Below are 24,336 nucleotides of genomic sequence, written 5' to 3'. Positions count from 1 at the left end.
CAGCATCAGTCTCTGGTCCTGCTTCCTTTCACTTTTGGGGCTCCTCCTGCATTTATCGTCATAATGACCCTAGGTTGCTGGGTTGACTGTCACCACTGCGTCTGAGACCCTGCCAAATTCAGCGTCAGCCATTGGCTGACAGGTGGCTCGTTAGTCACTGCCCAGAGCTGACTGGGGTGGTCCAGGTCTTACTGTTACCCACCCAGGTAGGAGCAGCTCCAGCTCCACAGCCTGCCTGGGATGCAGGTTCTGGGCCAGGGCAAGTGGAGATTTGGGAGGCAGAGGGACTTCAAAAGGGCCTTTCATGTTAAAATTCAAGGTAGAAAGAAACGAGAGATTTGTGATGGCTAAGAGAGACGGTTGGGAGGCCCCCAGGGTGCCCCCGGGTGCTACCTTGTGTCCAATGAGTCTGATTGGTGCCTCTCTCGCCCACTCCTGGAGGGTTGGGAGGGGATGAGCATGGCCCCCAGACAGGACCCGAGCCTAGGTGAACCCAAGGGCCCTGCTGGGTCCTGTCCAGGCACTGTGTGCACAGAGCACACATCAGACCTTGGGGCCCGAGTCTGAGGCCTGGTCTTCTCAGATCTGCAGCTGATTACTGAACGTGGAACGTATTTCCTTTTCCCATAGAATGAGTACCTGAGAGACCCCCTGGACCCGCCTCAACATTTTGGTGCTTCTCATTGATCGCCTGACCTGCAAGGGCTTTGCTTACCTGGCTGGAGTCAAACTCTCAGGTGCTGGGTAAGGTTCCTCACAGGTCTGAGAGCTCCTGGGCCAGATCTCAGGATCCAACCCTGCCATCCCCTCCCCCACTTTGCTTCTTGCAGAGCTAGGCCAGGACTGTGCTCGTGGAATTGACTATGATGTGGGCCAGCAACCTCCAGGTCCCCAGTCCTTGTGTAGCCATTGGCTCTAGGTCTAGTGACAGATGCTGTGTCTGCCCTATCCCCAGCTCCAAATGGTTTGCAGGTATCCTTCTGCAAGGGAGGATCACCAGGTAGAGACATCCGGATGTGGCTGTGGTTACCTGTTGTGTGCTGTCCGTCCTAAGAAGCTCTCCAGGGGGCCAGGCAGACTCTCCTGCCAGCCTCACCCAGCTGATTCCCTGAACATCCAGAGCTTGCCCCCAAATAAATCCCAGCCTGGGTCCTGCCTGCATCTGTACAGCAAAGCCTCATCACTTTGTTCCTGGCGAGAATGAGTCTCCATGCTCATCCTGTAGACCCAGCATGGGGGAACTGGGATGGAAGGACTGGGCAATCCTCCCCAGTCCGTGACACATCCTCAGACCATCTTGGGAACAGGAGCTGCAAGCAACATGGGGCAGTTGAAAACCTTAGTTTATTAAAGGTGCACAAGAGTCAGGAAATAAACAAACAAACAAACAAAAAACAGATGTCGGATGAATGACCCATTATCACTATGCTGAGTAAACAGAGGTCAATCATCAAAGTCAGCATTACCTACTATATAATGCCATTTATAGAAAATTCTCAAAACCTCATAATTATATGTATGTATGTTTTTGTGATTCCCCCAGTTTTTCCATTCTAATTTTAAATTTAGGGCTTTCGAAATGTTGGCTTGTTTTTTTGAGACATTTGAATGCTGTAGTAATTTAGATTTACTTATGAAGTACACAACTTCTATTTCTAGTGAAGACCGAGTGACAAAGCCTGGATTTACCCACCTGCATGAAGCAATTAAACAAATAGACATGTGACCTGAAAGACACTGTGCTGGCAGGCAACACAGGGGCCCACCCTGCTTTCCTTTTGCGGTTACACCTTATAAACACATGGTCTTCGTGATAGTTGCTGAGTGTATGAAAACCAGGGAAGGGTGCAAACTGGATATCAACTCTCTTGGCTTGGAAATTGCAAATGTTACATTGACTCATATATGTATAGCAATGGCTAGTTTTAGTCACCTGAGTGTTTAAATATTTCTAATTTCAGATTACTATGAGAGTACAAATGTTTAGGTTACAAAGTTTTCATTTCTAACATAGAATTTAAGTTGTAGGTCACATTTTTTCTTATACCTGGAGGGGCACTTGTTAAGGTAGTCTCATCATGAGCCCACGAAGGAGATGAAGACAAAACGTGGATGAGCCCTTGCAATCTCTCCCAGGAATTTTTACCTCATTGGTACTCAATAGACAACAGTTGTTAGACTTCTTATTATAATCACTCTCTTCATTTCCTGGCAGAGCTTCCCAGGATGCCAAATGTCCTTGAAATTCTCCAAATTCCTTGAGATGCTATTATGTTGGATCCCTCTGTGTTGGACAGTTGCTGCCAAACACAGGCTCACAGCAGTTTTTTTTTTCTTTTTTCTTTTTTATAAACCCTGTAAAATCTCAGCAGGGAGGATTTGACTTTTAAATTCCAGAGCACCTTTCTCCACTGCCTTATGCAATAACTTCTAAAATGTTAATAGCAGGAGAATTTTCTTCTTCCTGTTGATCTAAGGTCAAAATCTATGAAGTCCTACTACTTTCAAAATGACTGAACTTACCTGAAAACTTATACAAATGCCAGTATACACAAGGAAAACCAGACTTTTCTCATGGGGCATGGAGAGAAATAAGAGGCAGTGGAAGGATGGTGAATTATTTTTATCTTGGCCAACCAAAGATAACATGCCTGTCAGTGAACCACTTTTTACCTCCTGGAAGGATTCCAGGGATGTTAGGAAATCAATCCGTAGTAGAGATTTGCTGCTCAATGACTTCCATATTTACTTTTTCCTCATCTATCACTGATGAGAAGTCATTAACCACCCAGATAAACTTACTCACAGGGCTATGTGTTCATTGGTCAGTCTCCAATGCAACAACTCATGAAAATTCTACTGCGAATATTTGGGTGGCTTCAGAACCTCCTCTTCAACTCAGAGTTCTACCTGGTAAACTAGTAAATTTTATGCCAAATGGGATTATACTCAGCTCTAATGAAAAAACATTTTGAGGATGTGGTAGAGATACCCAGTTGGGTGGTCAGGTCTGTATTTCACTGTCAAAATCACCTTCTACATGGAACAGGATGTTGTTATGAGAACAGGAATAGCACTGTGATGGGTGGGACTGACCTGGATTTGGAATGATCTAAGTCTGCGGAAAGGCAGGTGATGATGGCCTGTCTTTTTTTTTTTTTTTTTTTAGAGACAGTCTCACTTTATTGCCTTCGGTAGAGTGCTGTAGCGTCACAACCTCCAAATCCTGGGCTTAGGCAATTCTCTTGCCTCAGTCTCCAGAACAGCTGGGACTACAGGCACTCGCCACAACGCCCAGCTATTTTTTGTTGCATTTTGGCCGGGCTGGGTTTGAATCTGTCACCCTCTGTATATGGGGCTGGCGCCCTACCTCCTGAGCCACAGGCGCCACCGAGTATCCTCTTTTTCTCACTTGAATTCATGTACAGCCTTCAGGAAGGGTGTCATGAAGGAAAGCAGGTGGAGTTCCAGTTTGGACAAGAGGACACACTGGAGCAGACTCAGGGGATGGGTGCTGTAATGCACAGAGAGCTTGGGCTAGATGAAAATGACAGCCCCTGCCCAGAGTCAGCTCTGAAGGAACACGGGTGTTCCTTCAGGGATCCAGTTAAACGAAACCCACAGGCCCCTCGATGATGCTTAAATCTTGTTTCAACCTTCCTTCTTTATACCTGCTTTGAATTCATTGGCTATGACATCCTTCCTGAGAGGCATTAATGATAGAACTAAAGAAAGACACCAAGGCTGGGAAGAGTGGAACAGAGTACGCTATACATGAATTCAAGGAAGCGATCTAACCCCAGTTCTCTCATGTACTAGACATTTGAAATTGGACACAATCACCAGGTAGGTGTCTGAGCCTGACTATTGGAAATATTTTTTTTTAATGTTGGGGATTCATCGAGGGTACAAGATTATTGGGAAGTTTGTAAAGTAAATACATCACACGACACAATGCTTGATGTATCTTAGGACCTTAGCGAGTAGCACTTTATTGCCATGATTACGTTGATCTCAAACCCTCCCACCCTCCCCTGTGTGTATGTGTATATGTGTATGGATTTTATAAATCTAGGCATTCCTAGAAGACAGAGAATGCTTTGGGATTTGAAATAGCAAATCATACCAACATGTCCTTCAGCAAGTGAAATTTTGGCTTTGGAGATTGTTATTTAATTTTGTGTTGTTTTTTTTTCTCCAGCTTAGTGTAATTCAGATTTTGCAGAATTTGTATAAAGGACCAATTCTTCCCTTTGATCCAGCAGCCCTTGTACATGTATCCAAAACCCCCCATTTTATTTGTTCCACACCCAAAATTTAGCCCTTGCTTGTTGTTTCCCATATTACACTGAAGATAATCTATGTGTATTTTCCTTTGGATGAAGTGTGCACTGACTATCCAGTAGATTTCAGGCATCTAATCACAAGAGAGTTCCATCCTTATTTCTCATAAATCCGTGAAGATGCTTTGTATAGAATATTTAGTTGGTACACTGTGTTCAACAACACTGAGACAGGAAAAAAGGATACTTTCATTCCTTTCACATGTGAGACTCTCTCTCCAGTTTACTCATGACCCAAATAAAATAGGAAGAATTTTCCACTATAGGCTTTTGGCTTTCAATATTAACATACACTATTTGAGGGTGTGGTCCCTGTTCACAATGTCCTCAGCTTAACCTTGCTCATTACCCAGTTTAATGTAAAATTAACTTCCACTGAAAGTCTTGAAGTTTTCAAAACCCACAAATTTTCATGCTTGAAGGGATAAACACTTGCTTCACTGGCCAATGTGGACTGCCCATCCCAACCTAATTTCACCTTCTTTGTAATTGAACTTTACCTGTTAGATGATTTTAATGCACTTCTTATAAGATTATAGCTCCTGTGTTAAAATTCAAGGATTGGGTCCCAAAGCATTAATCCTAGCATCCTTGGTACCACTGAAATAGTTTCCAGAGAGCGGGGGTTCAATACAGATTTGGGGAATAAATAAACCAGAAGGCATGGGATCTAATTTATTAATATTTATTTCAACTGCACTCTGGATAGAGCTAAGTAAATTGAAGAAAATTCATATATTTTACAGAAAAATGACAGACGATAAAAAGAAACAATTGAATATGATTCTAATTGTCACAATTGATACCAACTATATTGAAACTGAATTATCCATTTTTCAGAGAAAATGCCTATAGAAATGCCACGTTACATGTTACCTTACTCCTCATCACAAAATAAAATGTATGGTTATAAAGTATCAGTAAAGCTCTTACTATTAAATGTCAAGGAAAGCACTCAATATGTAGCCAATATTATTTGAAACAGGAAGATAGTGACGATAATTAAACATCTATGAAAGGAAATAACACTTGCATATTACATTTATTAAAAAATAAAAGAACAGACAGTTCGTCAACTTACACATACAAAATAGGAACCTATAGATGACAAATACTGTTTCCCCCCAGCTCGACCCTGGACCTACATTTCTGAACACTAACTGCCCTCTTCAGATACATGAAGAAGGTGTCCCTGACTTCACTAGGCGTGGGAGGTGCTGTCACACACGGCACTGGAACTCGCACTGGCCATGGAGGTAGAGGCAGCCCTGACTGAAGTTCTAGCTTGAGCCCTCTCTTCTTCATCTCGCAGAGCATCCTCATGCTGAGATGGGGAAGACTCTGGGTCAGTGGCATGAACCTTGGCCAGATACTCCAGGAATTCTATCTTTCTGACTTCAGCATGGGCTCTCGGGCCCCACAGGAATTCATATCGTGCAGGATTACTGTTGGCCACCTGGCGGTACTCCAGGTACTTTTCCTTCACCAAATGTTTGGTGATGAACTTCTTGGGATCCCCATAGATGAAGTGCTTCTGCCCAGAATATATTTCTGTTATATTCAGCACTTTCCAGACTTCCTCTTCAGAGGCACAGTTGTCATTCATGAAGATCACACCCAGCATAAGGATCAGCAGGCCGGTCTTGGGCAAGCCCAATGGAGGATACATCATCCCATCATAGGTGAGACCCAGCTTGATGAAGATGCCATAGCAGTGGTGAGTGGGGTCCACTTCCTTCACATCAAGGCCAAAGATCATCTCCATGCGCTCAGAGGCTCTCAGGAAGATCTCACGGAAGTGGTCTTCATCACCTTTGATGATGATCTTCCATACATCTGCCTTTCTTACTAGCTCCTTCACTCTATACTTCATCAGCAGGAAGTTCACCAGAAAAGCCACTTTCTTGTCTAGAGCATCAATGGGCACATTCTTGGGGTTTGCTGCAACTTCGGAGGTCCTCAGACTCTTTTTCTCTTCTTTGCTCCTGGCGCCTTCATCAGGTTTGCTTGATGAGGTGGCTGTGATGTCACCTGAAGAGGAGCAGAAACTCTGAGGACCCTCAGGAGCACTCATCATCATGGTGGTAGGAGCCTTCTTCAGGTTGCCTGGCATGGCCAGGTGGGAGGAAGAGGGCATGGTTTCTTCCACAGCCTTGGAGACCCGTGCACTCTCCAGGCCTTGGGTCTCACTCTGGGTCTGAACGTGCTGATCAGGTGTGCACTGTGCACTCTTCTGATCCCGAGGCATCATGTCTCTTGCTGGTGGCAGAGGCAGGAGTGAGCAAAGGAAGGTGGATGTTGCAGGGTCACTGCCTAAGGGAGAGAGGGAAGATGTGAGTGTCCTCAGTTGGTAAATCAACTGTAGTGTCTCTGATGAAAGCTACTGCCAATGGAATTTTCCTGACAGCAGTGTTATAGGGTCTCACAGGTTTCTTGTGTCTTCATTTCTGTGTCCCCAGGAAACTGAAGGAGGACGTGAGAATCCTCCTCAGGGTGCAGCCAACCAACCCAAAACCAAATATTGGAGCTCACAGCAGTCAGCTATTATTGCACTCTGTAGAGCCACCTCTGTTCTAAGGAAGGTAGTGCTATCAGTTTAGGACCAGAGTGCCAGTAACTTGGCATCTGCTAGGGCTTATGTGCTAGCATTAGGCCGCCTCCCCCCAGAACAAGTCACATTATGTACGGCAACTGAGGAGGAAGGGTGAAGGTCCCTCCTCCTGCTGCCCAAGCTGTAGTTTCCCAGGCCTGTCAGTTGGAGCTAGATTCCATGCAAGCCGTTCTACTGGTGTATTAGTCCCCTCAGTTCTCACTCAGGTTCTTCACATGAAATACAGGCAGGGAGAGGGATTCTTTCTTTTTCTAACTTAATTTTGTCCCCTAAGGCCAAAGCCTCCATCTTCTTGTGTCTCTGGAGAAGGGGGTGAGGTGTACCCTCTACCTAACAGGCTTATCCATACTCTCTCAAAGCTGATAGAAAAGCAGTGCTGAATTTCATGATCCCCATTCATCTGGGGTGTACAGCCCTTCAGTTTTCATTTAGGCTTCTTGACTTGGCTAGGTATGGGCCTTACTACTCTTTCAACTAATGCCGCATACTGCGCCTTCATGAACACTTCATCTTCTGGAGTCACCTGAGAAGCATGTGAATTCGGACATTGCCCATACACACCCATTTCTGCTTCATGGTACTATTAACAAGGGCAAGACACCATGGGAGTCCCCCTGTTCTGGTGTGGGTAGACTTGGTTAATCTTTTTTTTTTTTTTATCAAAAGGAGAAGATGTCTTTGATCATCTATTTGATTGAAAGTAATAGTCACAATTTACTTAGTATTTTATAGGTGCTAACCTCATCCAAAATAACTCTTTCTCATCTCTTTTATTCTTTTTAGAAATACTTCAAAATCATTCTACTTCATCTGATACACTTGATATGAAAATCGGAAAAAATATATTATTATAAAGGGGAAATCAGAAACATATTTCACTTATAAATGAGGATGCAATATCCTAAAAACATATTAACAAGTTGAATTAAAATGGACTTGGTTAATCTTATTGTGAGTCCTTCCTGTGACTCTTTCTCTTTTCCTTCCTTCCTTCCTTCCTTCCTTCCTCCCTCCCTCCCTCCCTCCCTCCCTTCCTTCTTTCTTTTTTTCTTTCTTTCGTTTTTTTTTTTTTTAAGAGACAGAGTCTTACTTTATCGCCCTTGGTAGAGTTCCGTGGCATTACCGCTCACAGCAACCTCCAGCTCCTGGGCTTAGTCGATTCTCTTGCCTCAGCCTCCTGAGTAGCTGGGACTACAGGCACGCGCCACAACACCCGGCTATTTTTTGTCGCAGTTTGGCCGGGGCTAGGTTCAAACCCACCACACTCGGTATATGGGGCCGGCACCCTACTCACTGAGCCATAGGCGCTGCCCCTTCTTATGACTCTTAATAGGTCCTGGCCACCTTTGTCTACTGACCCAATGTGACATAGGCACACAGAACAAGGAAACTCAAGCAGGAAGAGCGTGGGCAACTTGTCATGGGATTCCTTCTACAGGGTCCCTAGGGTAATGAAGCTATCAGGGTTCTTTGGTGAGAGTCTGTTCTAGAGTGGACTCCTTTCAGTCCTCATTTTCTGTCTCCATAGGGACCCCTGACCTTCCTGAGCACCCTGTCCACTGTGTATCTAAACCAGTTGAATTTACACTACCACCTCTGAAGGACCTCAGTGTCCAAAGTGAACTAGTAACACATCTGACCATCGTCGCCTGTAGCCTCCCTGAGGGTGTGACTATAGGGTCAGAGAAGGTGTTAGGAGATGCCATTTATGATCTATGTTGAGGGGCCTAATTCAGTCACACACAAAGCCTTTACCCATGGTCATTCTCCTCTCCTCCTAAGACAAAGACACAGAGGTTCTGGCTAGCCCCACCCTTTAGAATGTTACAGCCAAGAACGCTAACCTGACAGGCAACCTATGGAATATGCCCCTGCCCAGAGCCCCATATAAAACTGGTCTCTAATTGCCCCTGGTGCAGACACCATCCTTGCTCTGTCCAGGCAAGTCACACTCATCTTTCAATACAGCTGACCTATACTTCTCTCTTGCTGTGGTTTGATCTCTAGGCACCATTGTTTACACCTTTCATGTGCTGTGACTAGGATCTGGTGGCAGATCAGCTGGCTGGAGGCCCAGCTGTAGCTCGCTGCCACCTATTCTAGTCAGCCCAGACTTCTTCGTCCTGATTGCACTTGTGCAGAGATTCAAATCTGCTGACCTGCCTGTCAGAGAGACGTAGAGGATTTCACCCCATCTGCTATTCAAATGTAAGATTTCTAAATAGCTTCAAACAGAATCCCCCCAGGCTAAATTATTTCACTTGCTCCAGGCCTCTTGAGTTTCTTACACCCCCCATTTCTTTTCTTCCTTGGTCCCTTCACTACAGGGTTTTGGCCTATTGCTGTGCTCCTTTCTGAGGTTCCAGATCCCAAATAGTTTTGTTGTTCATTTTTTGTTTTAGGCCCTGCCTCTTTACTTCCATTACCACATTCAGAACCCATACATTCACGTGAGGAAGCCATACAACACTTCCAAACCTTTTTTCATAATATATCAGGTACCCCCCTTCCAAATCCACTGGACACCTGGTTCATTGATGGCAGTCCATATCCACACAAAGGCCAGAGACCCTCAGCCTATGCCATCACCTCTCCTCCCTCCACTATCATTAAGAGCAAACCTCTAGGCCCAGTCCTGGTGGTTCATGCTTCTAATCCTAGCACTCTGGAAGGCCGAGGTGGATGGATTACCTGAGCTTATAGGCTCCAGACCAGTCTTAGCCAGAGCAAGACCTCCTCTCTAAAAACAGCTGAGGGTTATGGTGGGCCCCTGTAGTCCTAGCTACTTGGGAGGATGAGGGAAGACAATTGCTTGAGCCGAGGTTGCTGTGAGCTGGGATGCCACCGTACTTTACCAAGCGAGTGTCACAACGTGAGATTTTGTCTCCAAAGGAAAAAAAAAAGAAATAAAATACCAAACCTCTCCCCCGTAGGAACTTCTTCCAAAAAAGCAGAACTTGCAGCCCTCACCAGAGCCTTACAACTTGCTGGGGAAAAAAATAACCACAACCAATATATACACAGATTCAATATAGGCTTATCACATCTTACACCATCATGCTGCTATCTGGGCTGATACAAGTTTTCTCACCACGTTGGCCTCCCCCATAACTAACAGCCCTCAAATACACCAACTCCTTCAGGAGTTGGCTAACAGTACACCCAAGGTGCAGACCTTCAATAAAGGCCACCAATCTCCATCTGATCACCCATTTTAACAGAAGTTGGAATGTTGGAAAGACTAATACAGCCACAGACAGACCTATTTTCCATTCTCCTCCTCTTCTCCTCCTTGGGAAAGACACAAAGTCTCTGGTTGGCCGCAAACCTGTCCCCCAAGGACCATGAATGACAGGCAAATTGTGAAATGTGCCCACTGCCATGTCCCCATATAAAAGTGGTCTCTAATGGCCCCCCAGGTGCAGATACTATCTTCACACTGCCCAGAGAGTTTGACCTCCTCCTTCAATAAAACTAGACTAAACTTCACTCCTGCTACATTTTTGTCTCTGGGTGCTATTTTTTACATCTTTCAATTTACACTCAGGCAAATGGTCAATTCTGTGCTCAACTGCAGTCTACCCTTCAGTTCATGACAATGTGTGAGACTGCTGTCCTGATGGTGTCTCCTTATTCTGAAAAGTCTTGTTCCTGTGCCCCCTGAGGAGTGATTGAAGTGACATCACATCCACCCATTTTTATCTCAAATTTTGCTAGTGTGATAGTGGGATACGGCTCTGCTGAGATTATATTGTTCTGGGGTGAGTATTCTCATTAGCATCACTTAGGATTTATCCCTTGACCAATTCAAGTATCTGTCACCTGATATTCCTTCCTCAGAACAAAATCCTTATCTCCCTGAGTTCACTGAGAAGAATAGAAGAAAATACCTTAGTCTGATCACCCTTCCCTAGGCGTCACACAGCTGATAGCAGGGCTAAGCAGGGCTATTTTCTAGCCCTCATCTTCTTGGATGGATGTTTCCCAGAGGCCTGACTCAGGGTCCCTGCATTGATTGCTGGCTGGGCTTCATTCCCCATTATCTTACAGCTAATGTGCCTCCTTGTCAAAAAAGGGCTCAAATCCTGGGGACAACCAAAAAGGAAGGGATGAGATATCACTAAGTCACTACTTCATGTCCGCACCTTGCCTCTTGGCACCTGTTGTGCACCTACCTATGTTGGCATGAGGCTTCTATTCAGACCAAGAAATTTACATCCCTGAGACACCTAAAGATGAAGGGACACTGTTGGATTCTTAGCATTCCTGACTTGGGCTAAAATGGGCTGAATGAAGAGGCATAAGGAAGCTTATGAAGGTCACAACTGTATTGGAAGGAGTGTCCCCTTGATCATCACTCCATGTCTACACCTTCCCTCCAGACACTGTGGGAGATTCCTCCCCTCTGCTGACCTGATGGTCCATCCTTATGCTAAGCATTGACTCCCCAAGGATCCACCATGGAGGATGTGATGTGTCCTTTATTTAGGTTTGCTGGCTTCTCCAAACTGACAACACTGGAGGACACTGTTGTGTAAACTGTGTTCTGGAGGGTGTGGCACCTTCAGCCCTACATTAGGGTTCTTACCTTGGATTCTTTTTTTTTTTTTTAGAGACAGAGTCTCCCTTTATGGCCCTCAGTAGAGTGCCATGGCATCACACAGCTCACAGCAACCTCCAACTCCTGGGCTTAAGCGATTCTCTTGCCTCAGCCTCCCAAGTAGATGGGACTACAGGCACCTGCCACAACGCCCAGCTATTTTTTGGTTGCAGTTCAGCCAGGGCCGGGTTTTAACCCGCCACCCTCGGTATATGGGGCTGTCACCTTACCAACTGAGACACAGGCGCCGCCCTTACCTTGGATTCTTTAAGCACCCAGGGATCCAACCTCTGATGACCTTCCTTCACTCCCTGGCACCAGGTCCACACCTCCCTGAAGCCAAAAAGGATGACTTGAAATTGTCTCACCTTTTGAACTCTCCAGCCATGTTCCCGACAGTGATCATAAATCACTGATAAATGATCCTGATAACTGTTTCAAAATAAGGGATCAAGGCAGTATACCTTTGGGATTCATATCCTGAAAGCTGGCATAGCCTGGGACTTATCCTTGTGATTCACAATAAGGTCTCTTACCCAGTGAATATCATGGAGGAGTGAGTGGGTGTCTTATCTGGCTACTTCTGTTTGGGTCTCTCAAGGGTTTCCCGTCATCAGTGGGTCCACCCTTTCATGTACTAAGTTTTCCTTTCAGTCATAACTCCATGACACTGGTCATGACCTGGGAATTCTACTGCTGACCTAGGTAATCTATTTGGATGAAATCTTATCTTCCCTGATCTCTCAGGAGAAAATGAGAGATCTCCTAGCACTAATATCTCTATAGTGTGTCACCCAGGGCTGACAACAGGGAAAAGGCTCTATAGATTTCTCTCTCTCATCAGTGAGTTAGTCCCACCATCCTTCCATGGGATCCTCAGATGAATACTGTTTTCTAAAGGGCTCCCTGTGTACAGCTACGTGATGCTGCCTCCTTCCAAGGAGGTTCTCACCTCTATGAGACACTCCATTAAAAAAGAGAGAAGATGTCTCATGAATGGAACATCCAGAACAGACAACGGAGCCTCGACCTTGTGGCACAACTACTTACATGGGACAGAAAAAATGCAAAAATTCACTCAAGGTCCTTCCCTGATCCTCCACAGGGCATGAGAAATCTTCCTAAGTAGTCACTGAGCACCACTTCCTGCCCCTGCCCAGAGCATCTTAGAGCTAACAGGCAGAGGCTAAATGGATTCACCACTGTTCTGTGATGAGGGAATCCCTTCACTTCTCTCCCAGCCATCTTTTTGCAACTACTGGAAGGTGTGAGGACTCTCACCCCTGGGCAGTAAGGACTTCCCCTCAATCAGGTCCCGGAGGAGTAATTGTGGGGTAGGTTTGGGCCGTCAGGCTGGCCCTGGGCATGTCATGATAGACCGTGGGGTGGGATTCTTATTTATGGCGATACCTGTGACTTCAGGAAGGTGTGGCCCTCAGTTTTATTTAGAACCTTACCTTGAATCTGGAAGTCACGACTCCTCGGTCCACTGACTTGAGCCTTCACAGCACAAGCGGTGTTCCTCGTGGTCCTCACACGCGGAAGAGGAAGTCAGTGGGCGTGACATCCGGCTAACCTTGCCTGGGGCCTCCCAAGGAGGACATCAGGGGTGGAACTCTGTACTCGCCGTTAGTTCCATAGAGGAGGTTGCTTAAGGTCCCCCATCCCAGTGCTGACATTGACTCATGCCAGGTGTCTAATTTCTCTCTCTGCTGAGCTCAGGTCTCAGCCTGAGGTCTCAGGATTCTGAGAACCCTGCAGAGCGAATGAGGGGATGGCCCAGCTCGAGAGTCCTACATCACACCTACTAGGGCTCAGAAGAGGCACTGCCTTTCCTGCATGACCTCCTTTATTCGGCAGTATTGGTTTCCTTAGTCCTTCATGGGGATCCTAATCTTTTCTCCTTTCTCTTTGATTTAAGGGCTCCTGGAAAATGCCAATTACAAGTATATCTTGACTAATTTCCTCACTGTAAGCCTTGCAGGATTTGACTTGGGCCTCTCCTCCAGCCTTAGCCAGAGGGGAAAATTGTAGTGCAAGACAAGCAAGGACCAGGCCAGATGGTGGGATCTGAGAGACAAATACATTGATTTATTCTTTCTCTTCACCAGCCAGACTTAGCCTCTTATGCAACTCTCATTCTATTATATAGAAATATTTATTTTCTGTAAGAAAGAGAATAAAGAGAATGGTTTTGTGAGAATGTATCTGATATTGCCTATGAGAATGATTAAATCTTAAATGTGCTATGTATGCCGCTCAGTTGGACAAAGAAAGAATGCATGCCTTTTGATGCACTTAGGAAGAAATCAAATATTATCTCTTTACATTTTTCATACCCTTTGTTTATTTTGCAATTATTCTTCTTTTACTATATTCTCCAGTCCACTGCTTACCAGTCGAGGTGACTTGAGTCAAGGATTCTTTTCTTGGTGTCTTCTCACCTGTTTGTTGTATCAAAGATAACTACCTTCTTTATACATTGAGCCATTTCAAATCTATTTGTGTGATTTGGATGAGTTTACACCACATGGTGATTAGATTTGCCTGAATTAGGGTGGAATTAGCTTCTAAACCTCATTGATCCTGATACTTTTTGAGGGTGTTTTTGGACTAGACTTTCTGTTTATATACTTTTATTAAAACTTTATGTGGTATGTGGTAAAGGTGAAGAATCATATTTAGAAGAAGAAAACACAGATTTGGAACATGTGGAAGAAAGTTCAAGTTCATTTCAGGATGATGATTTGTAAATCACTAGAATCTCTCAGGAAACCCCAGCTGTGGAAGAGGAAACAGAAGAAGTCAAGAAGAAAATTTCAGAGAGCTTCTACTATGATTATTTGGAGCTTGGGTCAATACCTTTTGTGACTCCTGATTCCAACATACCACTGGATCTTCTCACACTTGTGTATCCACTCTAGCTAAATATGAGTATTTTAGTTTGGGTGTTTTAGTTTCTTAGGTAAGGAGTTGTCAAACTATAACCTATGGACCAGATCTACCCTCCCACTTGTTTTTGCAGGTAAGTTTTGCTAAAGCAGAGCCACATTCACTTGTTACAGAGTTAAGGTGTTGTGACAGAGACCACCTGGCCTACATGGCCTACAATATTTACTACCTGCCCTTTGCAGAAACAACTGGCTCATCCCATCTTAGATAATTCTAAGAAGATTGGCCCTTAGAATTTGAGATAGAAACGTATGATTTTTTTCTTTTTGAGATAGTCTTACTATGTCGCCCTTGGTAGAGTGCTATGGTGTCATAGCTCACAGCAACCTCCAATTCTTGGGTTTACGCAATTCTCTTGCCTCAGCCTCCCAAGTAGTTGGGACTACAGGCACCCGCCACAATGCCCTATTTTTTGGTTGCAGTTATCATTGTTGTTCAGCTGGCCTGGGTGAGTTCGAACCCACCAGCCTCAGTGCATGTGGCTGGCGCCGTAACCGCAGTGCTACAGGCACCGAGCCAGAAATGTATGATCTTAATTGAAACTAAATTTTTGTTTGATCCCAAATAATAAAGAGAAATGATACATTTCTGGCTGTCTTTTGCACAAGTGGAAAAGGCTATAGTTCATGATCCATGAAGTGAAATAGATCAGAAGGCCTCTTATTCCCATTTACCACCTCTGCCAGCCTGTCCTTCCTTTGCCAAAGCCTGTCAGGTTAAAACATTGATTTCCTTTCTTGAAGCACTGATGTTGCTATTGTTAGGCATTGGTACTTACACATCACATGTTGGATGAATTTTCAGAGAAGTGACCATGAGGAAATAGGGCACAAAACAGGATATTTTAATAGGCCTGGAGAATAAGAGTCTATGTAGATATGTAAAAATGAGGATGACTGACAAGGAGATTTAGTGTTTGTTCTCACTTTAGGATGCTGGGTTTGTGAAGCAGATAGTTAGAATATGGTTTCATACTCTATACCCAGAAATTTGACAATGCAGAGGAAATGGACCAATACCTGGAATCGTACCCTCTCCCTAGACTTAACCAACAAGAAATAGATCTCTTGAACAGACCAATAGCAAGCACTGAGATTGAAGAAACAATAAAAAATCTTCCAACAAAAAAATGCCCTGTACCAAAACATTGAGAAGGAAGAAATCGTTCCTAACTTAGATTTTTTTACCTCTATTTTGAATCAGTATGATTTTGCTCTATAACATAAACACACACTTTCCTACACATGCATAGGTACATGAACAAACTCAGCAATGTCTATGAACTACGTGTATATTTATATACTATTAATTACTTAGTCAATTTCCATAATTCATATAAATTAAATTTCAGTTATATGTATGTGAATGTAAAAAAATCATTCTCAAATTATATCAAGGATATGTACAAAAAAGAGTCCTCTGGAGTAAAATTTCTATGTCATGTGGAAACATCGACAATTTATTCTTTAGGCTGGGTATGGTGGCTCACGTGTATAATCCTAAGAGTGAATTGCATGATCTCAGGAGTTTGAGACCAGCCTGAGCAGGAGAGATGAAACCCTGTCTCTAAAAATAGCTGGGCATTATGGTGGGTGACTGTAGACCCAGCTATTTGGGAGGCTGAGGGAGGAGGATTGCTTGAGCCTCAGAGTTTGAGGTTGCTGTGAGCTATGACACCATGGCACTCTACTGAAGGCAAAAAAGTGAGGTTCTGTCACAAATAAATAAATAAAAAGAAGTTTATACGTTAATATCCTGCAATCCCATTACTGGGCATCGACCCAGAAGGAAAAAAATCCTTTTATCATAAGGACACTTGTACTAGACTGTTTATTGCAGCTCAATTTACAATCGCCAAAATGTGGAAAGAGCCTAAATGCCCACCAACCCAGGAATGGATTAACAAGCTGTGGTATATGTATACCATGGAATACTATTTAGCCGTTAAAAAAATGGAGACTTTACATCCTTTGTATTAACCTGGATGGAGGTGGAAGACATTATTCTTAGTAAAGCATCACAAGAATGGAGAAGCATGAATCCTATGTACTCAATCTTGATATGAGGACAATTAATGACAATTAAGGTTATGGGGGGGAAGCAGAAAGAGGGATGGAGGGAGGGGGATGGGGCCTTAGTGTGTGTCACACTTTATGGGAGCAAGACATGATTGCAAGAGGGACTTTACCTAACAATTGCAATCAGTGTAACTGGCTTATTGTACCCTCAATGAATCCCCAACAATAAAAAAAAATATATATATATATTGAAAAACAGACAAAGATGCCTACTATTCCCATTTCTATTCCTTATTTTCATGAAAGTAGTGCATTGGAACGTAATTGGAAGCAGAAGTGATAAAAGAGATATGAATCAAAATTAAGAAACAAGGCTACTATTAATAAATGTGAATGTAATGTATATAAGCCTAATCAACTTAGGTAAAACCGCTAACGTGATAAAATCATTTTAAGGGTTTTAGGTGTAACATCAATAGATAAAAATGTACTTCTTTCTATAGCAGTGGACACTATGAAGCTGAACTTAAGTAAAATGTATCAATTATGATAAATACTTAATGTTTAAAAATATATAGAATCAAAATATAAGAAGTTAAGAAAAGAATTATATAGCTATTATTGAGAGAAATTGCCAAAGGTCTAATTAAATGGAGAAATAGTATATGTTTATAGAGAGAAGACTCACAATTGTAAATATGTTAATTATCCCCAAATTCAATATACGGATGAAAGTAATTCTTCTCCCACAAACAAAAACTAAAAGGGTTGGCTCGGCACCCATAGCACAGTAGTTACGGTGCCAGCCACATACACCAAGGTTGGTGGGTTTGAACACGGCCTGGGCCAGCTACACAATGACAAACTGCAACAAAAATAGCCAGGCATTGTGGAGGGCAACTGTAGACCCCACTACTTGGGAGGCTGAGGCAAGAGAATTGCTTGAGCCCAAGAGTTTAGAGGTTGCTGTGAGCTGTGATGCCAGAGCGCTCTACGATGGCAACAGCGAGACAAGGAGGAGGAGGAGGAGAAGAAGAGTTGTCTGTGAATGTCTGTGTACATGATCCTTGACAGGCTAATTCTAAAATGTAAAAATTTACACAAATTACTAGAGATAGCCAGTGCAATTTGGGGCAAAAAACAAAGAAGCTATGATGTTAAGGTTTATTATTAAAAAACTACACTAAGTAAATTTGTAGTAATGGTACAGAAATAACCAAATAGAACAAAGGAAGTGAATAAAATATTCCAAATATTTTTCCAATAGTGTATTCCAAATATTATCCAGAACTCAATTATACATTATCTCCTGATTTATTCAAAGTATGCTGCTGATAACTGTTTTTTAGTAAGAAATGGCAGTTGATCTAATATTAACCTTAACAACAAAATGTGACTGAAATTCTCCTTTAATACAAAAATCGCTTCCAGGTGGACTGGAAATTTATTTGTAAATTATTTACTTTGAAAATTTTCATACTTATGTAACAAAGGAAAGTAGTATGAAAAGTTTTCATGCATTTTATCGGCTTGACAGCCAGCAGCATTGGTCAATGAGGGAAGCAATAAATCTGGGAGAGAAAGCCTGGTTGTGGGGACACGTATCAAGTCGGTATCAGAAGGACAGGCAATGACAGAAGCAGGGAAGATGGAGAAGAAATGGCCGCTCCTTTGCCACCTGTTCTCTACATAGTGGGCCCCAGAAATTACGGGGGCCCTCACTTTCAGAAAGTGGCACCTGGGACTTAGCACTGGCTTGAAAGAATGCTGTGTGGGCCAATGCCGTGTTCATTCCACCCCGACTACCTTGTCCCCATGCTGACTTGTGGAGCTCTGCGGTGCCATGAACTATACCCTGACTCTCTCTCTGTTCCACCAGGAGATGCTGCGCTGGTAACAGACACACTGAACAGAAACAAGAGAACATTACTGACCTGGATGCAATGGCCTACCAGGATGTCCAGACGTGATGGGAAAAGAGTCCTTCCTATCTAATTACCCACCCAGATGAGTCTTCTTACTGAGCCTCTTTCTTTCCCTTGCCCACGTGGAAGTGACCTACAGATTCTTCAGTTTAGTACAAAGACCATCTTGTGGAAACTGTGATTATGGTAAGTACATTAGATTCTGTCCAACAAAATCTGTTCTCTGAACCCAGTCAGAAATGCATCATCCTTCTCATGCAAAACATTCACCCTCTCCCAAGATCTGCCAACATCTTCAGCTACTACAACAGCAGCTAAGAATTCAAATCCCATCACCTAAATCAGATTCCCGTGCAGAAGAGGCTCTTGGATAGAACACTAAGTGGGGCACAATATCTATTTGTGCATGTGTCATATAAAAAGGACAAATTATCTGCTCCAATATACCCAATAGGCAACAGTGGGACAAGCATAGGACAACAGCTGCGATCATTACTGTTCATAACATGGAAACATGTTAGGCATCAAACAATCCCTGGCCCATAGAAGTTGTTAAATCTATTGAGCAAATGTGAGTTCCCTGTTTGGATTTTAATCAATGTTTGTGAATAATTGTCCTAGGAATCAGCTATAGTCTCTGAGGTTTTGGTTACTCCTACAAAGTCATCTCCTGGTTCTCTCTTTTTTGGGGGTGTGGGGAGTTTGCATGCATTTACCATTAAGTATGCAAAATAATTACTTTGCGAATTGTGACCAAATGCACTGAGAAAAGGGCCCAAAATACCTGCCTTTCTCTTAGCAGTCAAAAGTTCCTTTTTGTTTTATCCAGGATATTTAAGAGTAGATCTTAAGACCCAATTTGCCTTCCAGACTTCAGTCTCTAAAAAGTGAAATATCATCTATTGAGTGACATGAATACCCTAAAAGCTTTAATTTGCCCACTGAATACCTACATTTAAACTTCATTCTCACTAAAGAACAGGCAGTTAAGCAAACGCTCAAAAGGCCATGTCCTGGAACATGTATAGATGACTGTTGTCCTGTGTACTCCTGCCTCAACACTCCTTCTTTTTAATTGGCCCTCTCATTCCCCAGGATATCTTACCTAACTTCCAATTACTCTGAGACCCCCAAATCTGAATATCCCAAGCAATAGCACAGTATCTTCCTTAGAGCAGATGCTCAGTGTTTAGGAGTCAGTGAGACAGTGAGCGTAGAATCCAATTTATTAACATCTGATTTCTCCTACATTCTTTATGAGCTAAGCAAATCTAAGTAAGTATCTTTTGCTTTGCAAGAGAAAATACTAAAATTTCTTAAGAAATGCAAGAAATGGCCATCTTTTAATTTGTGTATGTCAATTTATTGAGTCAAATAATATTACTAATGAGCTCTTTCAAATTTCCAAAGAAACATGCACTGGAATTCCACATTATAGTATTATAAATTGCAACATAATACAAGTTTTTCCAATTTATTTTACAGAATAGAAAACTTGTACTTATAAATCTAATACAAAGAAGAAAGTGTATATACAAGTCTTTCATAAACTTACATCTTCAAGCTATGTAAGCCTTCTATTGCAATGAGCAACTTTTTCTTTTTGAGACAGAGCCTCAAGCTGTTGCCCTGGTTAGAAGGCCGTGATGTCACAGCTCACAGCAACCTCCAACTCCTGGGCTTAAGAGATTCTCTTGCCTCAGCCTCCCAAGTAGCTGGGACTACAGGCACCTGCCCCAAGGCTCGGCTATTATATGGCTGTAGTTGTCATTGTTGTTTACTGGGCCCAGGCTGGATTCGAACCCTCCGGCTCTGGTGTATGTGGCTGGCACCATAGCCACTTGAGCTACAGGTGCCAAGCCTGCAAAGAACAACTTTTAAAAGCTAATGAGAAGGTATAGGAAGAAAACTAAGAAGGAAAAGAGGAAAATAAAACAATTGAAACCACACCCCCAAAGTGACCTGAGAGAAACACAGAAACAGGCCTTTCTCTGCACTAGAGCTCCTCATGAGGCTGGGCCTGCGAAGTGCTCGGATTGTTCTCCCCTTGGCTCTGTTGGCACCTTCACTAGCTCCTGTGTGTGAGACGGCTACAGAAGCAGTGATGGTGGATGGAGCTCCCCAAGGGCCCTGGAGAGTTTGAGGTGTCCCCCCAACAGGTAAGACTGGAGAACCCTTTTAAAATAAGGAGAGGATGTGTAGAACTTGTCTTCCTCTGCAACAGTAGCCTAACCCCTCCCCCACACCAGCCCCTTGGTTTTACCTGGGCCACATCTAGCCACAGCAGCCTGTATCCTCTCCAGGCTGTCAGAGGGTCTAATCTGCCCTTTCCCCCTATATTCTGGCCATCAGATCCTCTCAGATCTCTCTCCTGATGGTCGGTATTTGGGATTCTGGCTCCCTAATTAAAGGCTTTCTGAGTAATATTACTTCCCTGTATTCTCTAATAGGGAGGTTTATGTCTAATCCTTACACAGAATGTGTCAGGGTCCCATGCACAGTGGAAGTATCTGTCATAAGAGGCCAAGGCCTAGAATGGGAAGTGATTTGTTGGAGAAAGAGAAGAAAACCTGCTGATGTATTTCTTCAGTTGATCTGCTAAAATGTAGTCTCTTAAGGACCTTCTGTTCAATGGATGTACTTACTACATGGAGAGATCTGATAAGCCAAATTTTGTGAGTCTTGCACTTGTGACATTATTTAACATTGCATTCATTCAGTGTAGCTACATTTTTGCTATTGTTCATAATAAAAATATTCTATATATATATATATATAATAACATCTATGCATTATCTGAAAATTTCATGAGCAAATACCTAGCCTTACTAAGTGATTCATTCTGATATTCCATACTGTATTTCTAGCCCATTCACTTTGTTCTAAAATATTGTTCAGTAAAGGCCAATTTTCACCCACTAGAGAGGATTTAAATAGTTACTATATCCTCTAGAATGAACCCAATTTCCATATGCTTTCCTAATTTGATCTCATTGACATTGGATGGCACATGTGGTTTGAGAGGCTGCCTCAGGTTGCTGTCGGGAAGCAACAGAAATCCATTATGTGAAGGCACTTTTAGAGTCACTAAGGTGACAACTCTGAAAGGTTCCTTGCAACCTATCCTATCATCTGTCTTTTATCGTGGACCACACACTCACCCAACTCTATCATATGTCCCTCCCTTCCATTGTGAAAGTTCTTACTCCTGACTTTATAACCATAAAATAAATCCATGTGTTGGACCTAATCAAAAATCAAAACATTTTGCTATATAAAAGACACTAAGAGGAGAAGGAAACTGCAAATGATCGACCAGGAAAAAATGTTTGCATACCACATATCAAAACAGGATTTGTTCCCTAAAGGAAGAAACTCTTTAAGGTCAACAGTAAGAAATGAAAAGTCCAATTAGACAATGAGCTAAAGACTTGAACACATGCTTTACCAACTGTAATATGCAGATATCAACTAAACCGATGGGACTATGTCAAACCTCATTTTTTAAGGAAATATAAATTTCAATCAGTATAACATGGTCTTTCATGCTACTAGAACAACTTTAAAAATTGCTAAGAATACCAAGTCCTGGTGAGTATATGGAGAGGCTAGATCTCTCATTCATTGGCCATGGGAATGCAAAATAATCTGGGCTCTCTTCAAAAGCATTTAAATGTTTCTATTAAGTTTAACACATGCTGATTTTCTTATGGTAAAGTATTTTTTATTCACTCTTTTTCAAATTTAGGAAGTCTTTTTATTTTTAAGTCTTTTGTACATAGATCATAAATACATTTATGCCCATTCAGTGTGTTGATTAGGTAAATGAGATGAAAGCTATGCTGATTAGTATGATATAAGCATTCCAATTTGTACAAATTTAGAAAGTCTTCACATAATAATAGTATTGATTTTTACAGATGTACTACACTGTGTATTTCATGTTTAAAACAAAGGAAAGTCATGTTAACTTTCTCCTCTAATATTAGAAATTAGAAACACATACTTCACAATTTTCATTATGTGATGTAATCAGTATTTTTAAAAATTTCAAGTTCCTATGAGTCTTTCACCCAGGGGCCGTGCTGAACACACTCACATTGTGCATGTTAGGTGAGAACCTGCCAATTGCCTTCTGTCCTCCCACCAATCCTCCTCTCTCCTCCCCCTTACCCTCGCCCTCCTTTCCAATTTCCCTTCCTAGACTATATGGCTGCTGTTTCTTTCACGTGATCCCCCCATATATATAATATATATACATACATAAATATATAGACATACATATATGTTTCTTTTTTGAGACAGAATCTTACTTTGTTACACTTGGCAGATTGCACTGGCACCACAGCTCACAGTAACCTCAAAGTCTTGGGCTTAAGCAATCCTCTTGCCTCGGCCTCCCAAGCAGATGGGACTACAGTTGCCTCCCACAATGCCCAGCTGTTTTTAGACATGGGGTTTCCCTCTTACTCATGTTAGTTTTTAACTGAGCTCAAGTGATCTGCCAGCCTCGGCCTGCCGGAGTGCTAAGATTACAGGTGTGAGCCACCGTGCCTGGCTGCTCACGCTTATTTTTCATAGACCTTTACCGCATATTTTCCAAGAGAAAATAATTTCCATGTTTACACAAAACACCTGCATATGGGTATTTGTAGCAGCTTTATTTATAATAGGCAAAAGCAAATGTCTTTCAATGACAGAATGGGCAAAGGCAGTGATCCATACAATAGCATACTACACCACGATAATAAAAGAACAGACGGATGGACACAGAGTTCCCGCCTGAATCCTCATACTCTGAGAGGCCGAGGTGGGTGCTACTTTGAGCTCAGGCATTAGAGACCAGCCTGACAAGAGTGAGACCCTGTCTCTACCAAAAATAGAAAGCATTAGACAGGTATGGTGATCATGCCTGTACTAGTGAGACTGAGACAGGAGGATCATTTGAACCCAGGAGTTACGTGTTCTGATGACACCACTGCACTCTAGCCTGGGTGACTGTGCAAGGCTCTGTCTCAAAAACAAACAAATAGAGGTGAGCACCTGGGTGAGAAGAGGCCTGTGGGATGGGCTCCAAGCCCAGGAAGCACGTGGTGCTGCCCACTAGCAGAGCATCTCTGTACATGGAGCAGATTCTGGAGGACATTCAGAGGGTGCCATCTGAGGACCATTTCTTCAGAGCCATGGCAGCAAGACACCCCAGGTCCCTCCAGGAGTGCAGAGGAGTCCAAGGCCCAGTGGAAGGCACTGTCCCAGGAGAGCTGAGCTTATGTTGGCATGAACTTGGGGTTGTGGTGAGCCTGTGACAGGCTGAGGCAGAAGCGTGAGCACCTTCAGGGAGCCAGGAGGAACTGGAGCCTGGGGATGAGCAGGTGAAGCAGGCGGGACTGCTGGAGATGACAACTTTCTCCTCGGGCTGACCTCTCACCTTCCCACCCTGGGCCTCCCCCAGGGAGACCTGCGTGGCTGTTGACTCCAGGCTGGCCCTTCCCTTGGGTCCCCAGCAGACAGGCTACCCTCTGGCCTGCTGAGCTGGTGGGACTGCCCAGCTGGCGTCATCATCCACAAGCCCTGCTGGACGGGGAGGACCCCTGCTCTGCCTTGATCCTGTTCCTCCTCTGCTCACAGTGGCCGTGGCCCTAGTACGAGATGGGATCTCTGGGGACAGGTGCTACTTCCTTCCTCCCCCAGGAAAGACACTTTTCTGTCTGTACAACTCTAAGTCCTAATACCATGACCACAATTGGGATGTGGCCCTGACATGTTAAATGTGGTCTAGTCACACGGGTGACCCAGTGTCAGGACTGCCTGAGGGCCGGCATCAGTCCTTGGTCCTACTTCCTTTCATTTTCAAGGCTCCTCCCACATTTATCATCACAATGACCCT

This window comes from Nycticebus coucang, chromosome X, assembly GCF_027406575.1.
Source record: "Nycticebus coucang isolate mNycCou1 chromosome X, mNycCou1.pri, whole genome shotgun sequence".
NCBI lineage: Eukaryota > Metazoa > Chordata > Mammalia > Primates > Lorisidae > Nycticebus > Nycticebus coucang.
This window is presented reverse-complemented; position numbering follows the sequence as displayed.